The 9,876-nt window shown below is 43.9% G+C and overlaps 1 pseudogene; it reads left to right on the top strand.

Moving 5' to 3' along the window:
- Positions 1 to 241: 241 nt before the first annotated feature.
- LOC112427345 (endoplasmin-like) lies at positions 242 to 9,353 on the top strand (annotated as a pseudogene).
- Positions 9,354 to 9,876: the final 523 nt, after the last annotated feature.

Genomic DNA, 9,876 nt, shown 5'->3' with positions numbered 1-9,876 from the left:
AAGAGAGAATGGACCTCCTTTGTCTTCCAAGCCATTTTTTCCTGTTATATTGTAAGTCACATCTGGAAACTTACTGAATTGAGATCTGGGAACAAGGAACCAAAGAACTCAATAACTGATTGTCAGAAACAGCAACCTGTACTTGCTGCCTAGAGCAAGTGGGCATTCCAGCAGGGAGGCCATAGGATGCAGCAAAGGTGACTTCCTTCTCAGCAGGAAGAACTTGGCCTAGTATTGAATGATGGATGGGTTGAACTTTGAGATGGTAGCTGGACTGAGTCTGCTGACCCAGGGAGGATATGCCCTACTCTCACCCCAGGTAGGGGAAGTTGGTGTTGGGCTGCCTCCCAAAGGGGTGCTAGGAGACAGGACTGGTTGCAATAAAGGAGGAAAGCATGAGTTTTGGTGGTGTCAGTAACCGTGAAAAAGCCCCTTCCACAGATCTCACTTCCCAGCCACCCTTGGGCCTTAGGCCTGAGTGAGTCAATACCGTTAAGCATCCCACCCCACCTTTCTGCTTCTGGCTCTTGGAGCAGTCCCAGCAGAGAAAGCCAAATTTCCTCATCATGGTTCTTTCCCTTGTCCAGGTTAAAAGACTTTGGAGGGCTCGCTGAATAGCAGTACCTTCCCAATACACAGAGAATCACCCCAGGGCTTCTAGGCCACAAACTTCACAAACCCCCGAACAGATTATCCAAGGCATGGGAAGAAGACCAACGTCAGAACCCTCCAGGAAATTTCAGTGCTCTTAGTAGATACATTTGGATTCTTCTGGAAAACCCCCAAGCTCCCCCAAGGTAAATGGCTCTCCCAGCACCCCAAAGGAACCCACAGTTGCGTCTTTCATATGGAGGCCACAGAGGCATCCACTGCATGAGGTCACCTCACCCAAGGGGTGTGGCAAGGTGGCTCCTCTGACTGCACAGCCTCCATCCTTCCCTGAAAAGTGCCTGCCGTCCTCCCTCACATGTTCTCACATGGACCACGTTCTGCATGGCGCTCCTCAAAGCACAGCCAGTGGCCCTACGTGGGACCGAAGACCCATGGAAACCACAGAAACTGCAGAGATCCCAGGAGCCACGGCCACATGTGTCATCATGATCTCAGAGGTTCACCCCTCAGGCAGCCTGACTGGATGTCATAAAAATTAACTAAATAACTTAAATTGACTGTTGGGGTGTTTGCCCAGAGCAGGCACTGACATCCCTCAGGCTTCGCAGGGCAGCAGAGCTCATATGAGTCATTCTGCAATGGGTCCCAGTGGAATCAGTGGAAACAGGGAGGTGCAGGTCTGGCTGCCCTCCCGGGCTGAGTCAGAGCAGGCCTATCACTAGGAGGCAGGGCTGTGCCCCCAGACCCTGGATGCCCTTTACCCTCAATCAGGGGCTCTCTCCCTTCAGGATATCACCCTCCTGCAGGAAAAGTCAGCGTGAAGCCTGCAGGAGTTCACAAATGTTAATTTCTACCACCACCACCTCCACTTCTGAGTAGATGTCCTTTTCTTCCTTCTTTCTTCCTCCTTTTTTTTTTTTTTTTTTTTTTAAATAGAGATTGCGTCTTGCTCTGCTGCCCAGGCTGGAGTACAGTGGTGTGATCATAGCTCACTGCAGCCTTGAACTCCTGGCCTCAAGGGATCCTCCCATCTCAGCCTCCCGAGTAGCTAGGACTACAGGCATATGCCATCACTCCTGGTCTCTTCTTTTCCTTTTCCTTGCTTTCTCTTTTCCCACATCCAATTCGGGAAGTGGGAGTTGGCAATACTCAATTACCCAATAGGCAGATAAGCATGCGCTTAAGGTCCAGGAAGGCAGGGATACCCTCAAAATTGTTTGAAAACTATCTCGTATTATATCCTATATATCATCACATACACAGATACATGCATTAGAAAAATCATACCTTTGTTTACCTTGTTAACACTTTCTTTGTGGCTTAGTGTAGTTTTTCTTTTGAATTAATGGGGGTCGTGAAAACCAACACCATTATCTTTTCATCTTTTCTGAGCTTACAGCTGCTCAACTCCTTGGGTAATGGTGGTGAGTTTTGAGAAGTTGTGCTTGGAATTAGTGAGGGAGGGAGACAAGCTTTCAAATGTAAACTCATGTCTAATACCTACACTAATACTGGGAAATGTTGGTAGATGTAAGTGGTTCCAGCTACTTTGAGAGGCAGTAGTATAATGTAAGGTCTAAAGACTTTGAGGTTACACAGGCTGGGTTCAAAACTCAGCCCTGACATTTACATACCCGGTGATCTCAGTGAGTTATTCAACCTCTCAGGGGGCCAGTTTTGTCATTCATAAAATAAGTGATCCTTCGGGCTGAATGAGCTAATATGAGTAAGCTACTTGATACATGTAAGCATTCAGTAAGTGCTAGTTCTTATTTTCCAAGATAGGTTTTAAAAGCAACTCTGCCATTTTTATTATTAACGTTTACAACATGATAAGTTACGCTTTTTAAAAAACTTTTTCTTATAAATTAATTATTAATATCTCTACTTTTTAATATGGAAAGACCCTCTATTAAGGGCTGCTAAATAAGCCAACTATTAGATTAAGAACTTAAATCTCAATTCAGGTATCATTTGTTAATTTGTTCAGTTGATGAAATTATTCATCTCATCATAGAAGCCAATTAAATTAATGCATCTATTTTACCTATAATTTAAAAAGAAAAAAAAAGGTCTAGAAAGAGCAGAAACACTTTCCTTACCCAGGCTCTTATTATGATCAATTTCAGTTGACTTAGACCCAAAGGAGAAAAGGCTGGGAAGTGAAAGGGTACTGACCCAGGGTGAAAGAGGGGTGGGAAGCGGGGAGAAGGGCTTCCGTCTTGGAAAAGACCAAAACAAGAGCTTCCACGGAAGTAAAGATTCATGCAGGAAAGGCCTGGAAACCTGGCCATTAAGTGGAGGGCTCCCGTGGTCCTAATCCCCCGATGGTGACTGATAACCCCCATTGTGTTCAGGCCTAGTGCTTCCGGGCAGGAAACCCCAGCCTCTGTACCAGGGATAAGGCAGGCTGGGAGCAGACCTGGTGAGGGCATCTCACTGCCACTTCCTTCTCTCAAGGAGGGTCGGAGTCAGGCTCCCTTTCCCAGGACCTCAGAGTTCTGAGAGGTCAGGGCTGGTGTGGGCTGCTGTGGAATCAGGCCTCTTCTGCATGGAGGTCAGCCCTTAAAGCCAGGCCTGGGGATGGCGGTGAAGTGGCCCTTGAGGGGAGGTGTATGAGGAGGTTGAGGGAGGAAGAGTGAGGGAGAAGAAGGTAAGAATTGAAGATTCATAAGATGGCTTATGTTAGGGTGACATAGTGATGAAAAGGGTCAGCACAGAAAGGGATTTGAGCGTTGGACTAGGAAAACTCTCTCTTTCCTGTATTGTAATTTTTTTTAACTTTATGTTTTGGCTAGTCATGTTTTTACTAGTTATATTGCGTCTTTTACTAAGTTGCAACTTCGTATCTTAATTTAATTAATTAATTATTATTATTATTTTTTTTTTGAGACCAAGTCTCTGTCACCCAGGCTGTAGTGCAGTGGCCTGAACTCAGCTCACAACAGCCTCCACCTCCCGGGTTTAAGCAATTCACCTGCCTCAGCCTTCCAAGTAGCTGGGATTATAGGCATGCACCACCATGTCCAGCTAATTTTTGTATTTTTAGTACAGATGGGGTTTTACCACGTTGGCCAGACTGATCTCAAACTCCTGATCTCAGGTGATCCTCCTGCCTCGGCCTCCCCAAGTGTTGGGATTATAGGCATGAGCCACTGTGTCTAGACACATATCTTAATTTTAAACTGAAGATCAAAATTTGATTATCACCCCTTTTAAAAATCACAATATAAGGCCGGGCGCAGTGGCTCATGCCTGTAATCCCAGCACTTTGGGAGGTCAAGATGGGCAGATCACCTAAGGTCGGGAGTTCGAGACCAGCCTGACCAACATGGAGAAACCCTGTCTCCACTAAAAACACAAAATTACCTGGGCATGGTGGCGCATGCCTGTAATCCCAGCTACTAGGGAGGCTGAGGCAGGAGAATCACTTGATCCGGGAGGCGGAGGTTGAGGTGAGCCGAAATTGCACCATTGCACTCCAACCTGGGCAACAAGAGTGAAAATCTGTCTCAAGAAAAAAGAGAAAAATCACATTAGTGTTTTTTCTGATTAGAAAATGTATATATAGTTATTGTAGAAAATTTGAAAAGAAATTTAATCACAAACAAGAAAATTAAAACTACCTATACTCTTACCACATGGAAATAACTATGGTTAATGTATTAATGTATCTTCTTCCAGATATTTTTTTATGCATAAATGTATGTATGTTATTGGGAAAATACTCTATTTTTATTTTTTTTTTAATTTTTATTTTTGAGATAGAGTTTCACTCTTGTTGCCCAGGCTGGAGTACAGTGGCGCAATCTCAGTTCACTGCAACATCCGCCTCCCGGGTTCAAGCAATTCTCCTGCCTCAGCCTCTAAGTAGCTAGGATTACAGGCATGCATCACCATGCCTGGCTAATTTTGTATTTTTTCAGTAGAGACGTGGTTTCTCCATGTTGGTCAGTCTGGTCTCGAACTCCCAGCCTCAGGTGATCGGCATCTCGGCCTCCCAAAGTGCTGGGATTACAGGCGTGAGCCACTGTGCCTGGCAATACTCTGTTTTGTAACCTGCCTTTTTCCCTGGATAATATATCAAAAATGTGTTTTTATGTCCTGTGGTATTCTTATACAACTGGATTTTTAATGGCTAAGTATTCTGTCATATGTATTTTCATAATTTATTTAACCAGCCCCTTTCACTGCATATTCAGGAATTACCATTTTTCCCCTCTTAAAAAGTAACAGTGGTAAACATAATAATTACCACTATTTTTTTTGAGACGGAGTCTCCCTCTGTCACCCAGGCTGGAGTGCAGTGGCATGATCTCAGTCCACTGCAACCTCTGCCTCCCAGGTTCAAGCAATTCTCCTGCCTCAGCCTCCTGAGTAGCTGGAATTACAGGTGTGCACCACCATGCCTGGCTAATTTTTTTTGTATTTTTAGTAGAGACGGGGTTTCACCATATTGGCCAGGCTGTTCTCGAACTCCTGACCTTGTGATCCGCCTGCCTCGGCCTCTTAAATACTGCTAAAACAAAGATGAGGCATTACTGTGACAATTATTCAAAAGGTTCTAAATTCAAGCAAAGCTCTGAGAAGTTTGAAAGGCTGTCTTAATGTAGCTCTCAGGTCTCCCTTCAGGCTTGCAGAACATGCAGCCACCTGACTCTGACCCAGGCCTCAGCACCATGGAGCATGATATCGTTTGTATGTTTATCTCCACCCAAATCTCATGTTGAATTGTAATTCCCAGTATTGGAGGTGGGGCCTGGTGGGAGGTGATTGGATCCTGGGAGTTGATTTCTTATGAATAGTTTAGCACCAGCCCCTTGGTGCTGTCCTTGAAATAGTGAGAGACTTCTCATGAGATCTGGCTGTTTGAAAGTGTGTGGCACCTCACTCTCTTGCTCCTGCTCTGGCCATGTGATGTGCCTGCCTCCTCTTCGCCTTCCTCCATGATTGCATCCTTCTAGAGACCTCCCCAGAAGCTGAGCAGATGCCAGCACCATGCTTCCTTTAAGGCATACAGAGCCAGTTAAACCTCTTTTCTCTATAAGTTATCCAGTCTCAGGTGTTTTGTTGTTGCTGTTGTTTTGTTTGTTTGTTTGCTTGTTTGTTTGAGATGGAGTCTCACTCTGTCACCAGCCTGGAGTGCAGTGGCACCATCTCGGCTCACTGCAACTTCTGACTCCCTGGTTCAAGCGATTCTCCTGCCTCAGCAGCCTCCTGAGTAGCTGGGACTACAGGCACGTGCCACCGTGCCTAGCTAATTTTTGTATTTTTAATAGAGATGGGGTTTCACCATGTTGGCCAGGATGATCTTGATCTCTTGACCTCATGATCTGCCCACCTCAGCCTCCCAAAGTGCCGGGATTATAGGCCTGAGCCACCATGCCCAGCCGGGTGTTTCTTTATAGCACTGCAAGAACAGCCTAATACAGAGCATCTATTCATTCAATTGGCTCATATTTTTTGAGCAGCTACTATTTCAGGAGCAGAGGCTACAACCTCCAGAGTAGTCATGGAGTTTGTACAGAAAGAGCTTAGGATCCCAGGATCCTGGAGTCAGATTGCTTGCTCTGGTCCCAAGAAGTTTACCATATGACTTTGGGCAAGCAACTTTACCACTCTGAGCCTCATTCTCTTCATCTGTGAAGTGAGCATAATGGTGCCTACCTCATGGATTGTTGTGGAAATTAAGTGAGATAATGCTTGCAATGCTTTCATAAAATGTCTGGTGCATCCTAAGTGCTCTACCTATTTTTATTAGCTTTAACACTGCCCTCCTGCTGTTATTATTGAAGTTTTGTTCATTGAAGCTCTAGAGCCATCTCTCAATAATGCTAAACCTCTTTATTGACAACACTTCAAATAATTCTACTCTTGTCTTGCCAGCAGCTTAATTGAGACAACTGTCTGACCTGTAATCACTTGAGGGGTACACACTGTCAAGGAAAAAGGAAACACTCAGTTAACAGATAAAAATACAGAGTTCAGCAGTCAGCCTTCCACACTACAGGAGATACTTGATTAGTCTTGAAACTTAGAGTCAATGAAACACAATTGCTTAAGTTTACTCTGGACAAAGAGATTTCCTCAGTGAAGGAAAATCACGTTCTCTCAAGATCTGTTGACATTTTGAAACTCTAAACCCTCCAGTTACTCTTCTACAAATCACATCTGCTGGGACCCTGATATGGTTTGGCTCTCTGTCCCCACCCAAATCTCATCTTGAATTGTACTCCCACATTTTTTTACAGGCTCATAGGCGGAAGGGTCTTGCCTTGTCTCAGATGAGACTTTCGACTGTGGACTTTTGGGTTAATGTTGAATTGGTTAAGACTTTGGGGGACTGTTGGGAAAGCATGATTGGTTTTGAAATGTGAGGTCATGAGATTTGGAGGGGCCAGGGGTGCAATGAGATGGTTTGGCTCTGTGTCCCCACCCAAATCTCATCTTGAATTGTACTCCCATAATTCCCATGTGTTGTTGGAGGGACATGGTGGGAGATAATTTTAATTATGGGGGCAGTTTCCTCCTTACTGTTCTCCTGGTAGTGAATCAGTCTCATGAGATCTGATGGTTTTATCAGGGGTTTCCACTTTGGCATCTTCCTCATTTTCTCTTGCCACTGCCCTGTAAGAAGTGCCTTTCACCTCCTGCCATGATTCTGAGGCCTCCTCAGCTATGTGGAACTGTAAGTCTAATAAAACCCCCTTTTCGGCCAGGCGCAGTGGCTCACCCCTGTAATCCCAACACTTTGGGAGGCCGAGGCGGGCGGATCACAAGGTCAAGAGATCGAGACCATTCTGGCCAACATGGTGAAACCCCGTCTCTACTAAAAATACAAAAATTAGCTGGGCGTGGTGGTGGGTGCCTATAATCCTAACTACTCAGGAGGCTGAGGCAGGAGAATTGCTTGAACCTGGGAGGCAGAAGATGCAGTGAGCCGAGATCACACCACTGCACTCCAGCCTGGAGACAGAGTGAGACTCTGTCTCAAAAATGAACAAACAAGCAGACAAAACTCTCTTTTTCTTCCCAGTCTCGGGTATGTCTTTACCAGCAGCATGAAAACAGACTAATACTGACCCACACCCTCACTGCATCACTGATGCTGAGTAGGAATGGTGGGAGGAGCACGGAATGCCTCCTCCCAATCAGGGTATTTTCAGTCTCTTCTGTGGTCAGAAACTTCATGAGGATCCAGGATTTCAAAGCAAAGAGGCGCTGAGGCCAACATTGAAATGGTTGCTCCACCCTTTCTACCCCTCCTCCTACAAAATTCTGCAGCTTGATCTCCACATTTAGTTCTTACTCCTTAACAGGGATACAACACTACACTAACCTTTTTTGGCTATAACTTGTGTCATGTAAATGGCAAAATGCAGCCGAATACTGTGCTATCTGGAATGGAGATTTGCAAGGTGCTAATGGGGAAATTAAAATTACAGCCTGAGTTGGGCAGACTGTGCGGCTGGAGCAAGGCTGAAACTGTTGATGAGCACATGGAGGAAGAAGAAGTAGCAAAAGAAGACAAAGAAGAATCTGATGATGAAGCTGCAGTAGAGGAAGAAAAAGAAGAAAAGAAACCAAAGATTTAAAAAGTTGAAAAAACTGTCTAGGACTGGGAACTTATGAATGATATCACACCAATACGGCAGAGACCATCAAAAGAAGTAAAAAAAAAAAAAAAAAAAAAATAGAAGATGAATACAAAGCTTTTTACAAATCGTTTTCAAAGAAAAGTGATGACCCCATGGCTTATATTCACTTTACCGCTGAAGGGGAAGTTACCTTCAAGTCAGTTTTATTTGTACCCACATCTGCTCCACGTGGTCTATTTGACGAATATGGATCTAAAAAGAGTGATTACATTAAGCTCTATGTGCACTGTGTATTCATCACAGATAACTTCCGTGATATGATGTCTAAGTACCTTAATTTTGTCAAGGGTGTAGTGGACTCAGATGATCTCCCCTTGAATGTTTCTCTTGAGACTCTTCAACAACATAAACTGCTTAAGGTGATTAGGAAGAAGCTTGTTTGTAAAACTCTGGACATGATCAAGAAGATTGCTGATGAGAAATACAATGATACTTTTTGGAAAGAATTTGGTACCAACATCAAGCTTGGTGTGACTGAAGACCACTCGAATCAAACACGTCTTGCTAAACTTCTTATGTTCCAGTCTTCTCATCATCCAACTGACATTACTACCCTAGACCAGTATGTGGAAAGAATGAAGAGAAAACAAGACAAAATCTACTTCATGGCTGGGTCCAGCAGAAAAGAGGCTGAATCTTCTCTATGTTTAGCGACTTCTGAAAAAGGGCTATGAAGTTATTTACCTCACAGAACCTGTGGATGAATACTGCAGTCAGACCCTTCCCAAATTTGATGGGAAGAGGTTCCAGAATGTTGTCAAGGAAGGAGTGAAGTTTGATGAAAGTGAGAAAACTAAGGAGAGTTGTGAAACAGTTGAGAAAGAATTTGAGCCTCTGCTCAATTGGATGAAAGATAAAGCCCTTAAGGACAAAATTGAGAAGGCTGTGGTGTCTCAGCACCTGACAGAATCTCTGTGTGCTTTGGTGGCCAGTCAGTACGGACTGTCTGGCAACATGGACAGAATCATGAAAGCATAAGCATATCAAACGAGCAAGGACAGCTCTACAAATTACTATGCAAGTCAGAAGAAAACATTTGAAATTAATCCTAAACACCCGCTGATCAGAGACATGCTTCGATGAATTAAGGAAAGGTGAAGATGATAAAATAGTCTTGAATCTTGCTGTGGTTTTGTGTGAAACAGCAATGCTTCGGTCAGGATATCTTTTACCAGACACTAAAGCATATGGAGATAGAATAGAAAGAATGCTTCCCTAAGTTTGAACATTGACCCTGATGCAAAGTTGGAAGAAGAACCCAAAGAAGAACCTGAAGACACAATAGAAGACACAGAGCAAGATGAAGACAAAGAAATGGATGTAGGAACACATGAAGAAGAACAAGAAACAGCAAAGGAATCTACAGCTGAAAAAGATGAATTGTATATTATACTCTCACTGTTTGGATCCTTTGTGGAGAGGGAATGTGAAATTTAATTCATTTCTTTTGGGAGACACTTGTTTTGGATGCCCCTAAAATGTGGGATTAGGGGTCACAGAAAGAAGTAGGTTTTTTAGTTGAATTTTTTTAACATTCCTCATGTATGCAAATTTGTACTATTTAACTGACCATTCTTGATGTAAAATCTTGTCATGTGTATAAAAA

This window comes from Macaca nemestrina, chromosome 1 (genome assembly GCF_043159975.1).
Source record: "Macaca nemestrina isolate mMacNem1 chromosome 1, mMacNem.hap1, whole genome shotgun sequence".
Classification (NCBI taxonomy): Eukaryota; Metazoa; Chordata; class Mammalia; order Primates; family Cercopithecidae; genus Macaca; species Macaca nemestrina.
This window is presented reverse-complemented; position numbering and strand designations above follow the sequence as displayed.